Here is a 3,126-nt window from a genome sequence, read left to right as displayed (position 1 = left end):
GAGAGACTACAGGTCTCATCACTGACTACATTACTGAAAAGGTAGACATAAATTCTGCAGAGCTATACAGACATCTAAACATCAGTGTCAACCAATTCCATGTAATCTGTATTTCTCAACAATGGAATGTACATTACAGTGAAGTATCTAGGATACTCACCAAGATAGGCTACAATACAATATTAAACATTTGTTTAAGACTGGGAAACATACAAATACATTATCTACTAGTAAGAGATAAAGCTAAAGAATGTAAGAGATTATTCCATAAATATTGGAAAATTAATCCACAGATTTAAGTAATTTATATTTTAAAATAAATTACCTTATAAAATATTTATTTTTTATTTGGGATGTGTGTGTGTGACATAGCATACATGTGGAAATCAGAGCACAACCTGAGAGTCAGTTCTCTGCTCCAACCACGTGAGTACCAGAGATTAAATACAGATTGTTAGCCTTGGTGGCAGGCACCTTTACTTGCTGACCCTTCTGACTAGCCCTCAAGAGAAAAGTCTTAAAAGAAATTAGAAAGTATTTGGAAATCAATGGAAATAAAATGCAACATACTATAATCTTTAAGATTCCATTAAGTTAGAAAGGGAGAAACCCCTAAGGTTGACACAGAAGATGCCCAGACTAAGCTGACTAGAAATATTAGCCATACTATGACACTCGAAGTTTATTGAAGAACATAATTTGATATTTAGGGAAGAGCAATGGGAGATTACTTCTGACATTAGTCTCAGGCCTCCACGTGCCTGCACACACACACAGGCAGGCACGCACACACACACACACACACACACACACACACACATGCTCTCATGTCATGTTTGTCTTTCTGAGTCTGGGTTATCTTGCTCAAGACAATATTTTCTAGTTCCATCCATTTGCCTGAAAATTTCATGATGTCTTTGTTTTTAATAGCTGAATAGTGTTCTGTTGTATACATGTACCACATTTTAATCATCCATTCTTTGGTTCAGGGACATCTAGGTTGTTTCTAGTTTCTGGATATTATGAATAAAGTTGCTGTGAACATAGTTGAACAAATGTCCTTGTGGTATAGTGGGACATATTTTGGGTATATGCCAAGAGGTACTTACAGTGGAGGGAGGGAGACATCAGCTCATCCACAAAACCTTTGTGATGGATGTCAGCTACGCCAGCATAGCTAACTGAGTTCCTTGGATCGGTGGAGGGCTGAGGGCGAGAGAAAGAAAGACAAAGAGTCATCTGGTAAAGAACCAAATGCTATATTTTCAACTGTGTAGACCCCTTTTATACTCCCCACAAAACAGGAACACAAACAGGAACAGGAATAAAAACAGGAACAAGGATCAAAACAGGAACAAGGATCAAAACAGGAACAAGGAGACACTCTTGGCAGCTTATCACCTAAGTTTGGATTTCTCCTTGAGCAGTCTTCTCAGGGAAATGCATAGAGATGGAGGATCGGGCATAACAGCACAGGTGCAGAGGATGTTGACTCACAATTCACCCTTTTTCTTTTAATTAGAGGCTGAGTGGAGACAGAGACCAGACCCTCAGTGAATACTGGGGATATTGTAATGACCCCCAGCCCCCTGCTGTTGTACAGTGAGGTGGTATGGTCATACCCATCCTGGTGTCTTTTCCCTGAGGAGGGGAACTGTATCAACACCAACCCCTATGCAGCCAGGCATGTCTCTCAGGGAAAACTCCCTTGCAGTCCCGGCTGCAGCTCGGGCCTAGGTGAATGATAACGCTCTTTGTAGCATGGTCAGCCACACTTGGGCAGAGGGATCCCCCTCGACCATGTAAAAGCACCAATCCTCACACAACAGCTTGAGATTGTACCTGTTGTGCCCAAAGGCGGCACAGACATCCAAAAACAAGCATCAGCAAAATTAGGCTAAAACTGCCAAGGAAGTAACTCCAGCCCACTCTTTCACCAGCATTCCCACTTGAAGAAACATGCTCAAGATTGATGACCCATCAATAGGATCAACTCTGGTATTATTAACTAATACAATCTTATTAAAGAGCTGCCGAGTAAGAAAATAATAAGTAGCATTCCAAGAGCCAGAAATCAACTGATTCAAATACTTAACAGAAGAGGAAGCATTAATTACATGCACAGGTGTAACACAAAATGGCATGAAAGAAGGGATCATAGCTAACAACATGTCTGGTGAATAACATAAAATCTACTTGTTCTTGAACCAAAGCAATTTGTTGATTTGAACATAAAACAGCAATATGAAAATGAGACTGAATATCACTCTGAGAAAGCAATGTATCTGTACCCTCCCCAAAAGTTCATTCAATGTCTGGGCAGTTTGTATGCTGCTGGATAAGGCGATGCCTGTGCCCACGGCAGTCCCTGCAGCAATGGCAATGGTGGCAATGATCCTGGCAGTAATTCTGAAATCTCTTTTCTGTCGATTCTAGACGATAACTTCAGCCTCATCAGATTCCACTGGTATCACCATAAGTCCACTCCAACAATTTGCTAAAAAACAAGACTCAGCAGAACAATTTAGTTGCCCCCCTCACTGGTCTGATTAAACAAAACAAAAGGAAAGGGGTCATATCAAGACAGGCACGGTGGCATCAAGGCTCACACTTATCAATATCAGTGGATTTTGGACCAGGCTCCATTGTTCCATTCCCTTTACCGGGCTCATCCACAGGGCGGACACAACGCTCGGGAATCCAAAGAGGCCCATCGGCATTTTTTGGAAAGACACAAACTGATCCTCTAATCCTTAATAACACTGGATCAGGGCCCTTCCAAACCCCAGATGTTAAATCTTTCCACCAAACCAAAGCTTCCTTTACATACTTATTTGGTCTCCAATGGCGCTCGGCTGCAGATCTGCCATCACCATCCATCAAAAGAAAATTTAAAATATAAAGTATAATAGATAATTTATTATGTGGTGTGATGCCATATTCATTCATTTTTATTTTTTCTAAGTAACTTTTTATAGTGCTATGACAGTGCTCTACTATAGCTTGTCCCTGGGGATTATATGGAATTCCAGTTTTATGGCTAATCTTATAATCTTTAAAAAATGTCTGAACTGAGGAACTAATATATGCTGGGCCATTGTCTGTCTTAATAGTTCTAGGAACTCC

This window comes from Grammomys surdaster, unplaced genomic scaffold, assembly GCF_004785775.1.
Source record: "Grammomys surdaster isolate TR1022 unplaced genomic scaffold, NIH_TR_1.0 125690, whole genome shotgun sequence".
In the NCBI taxonomy this organism is placed as follows: domain Eukaryota; kingdom Metazoa; phylum Chordata; class Mammalia; order Rodentia; family Muridae; genus Grammomys; species Grammomys surdaster.
The sequence above is the reverse complement of the archived record's forward strand: the minus strand, read 5'-3'. Positions refer to the sequence as shown.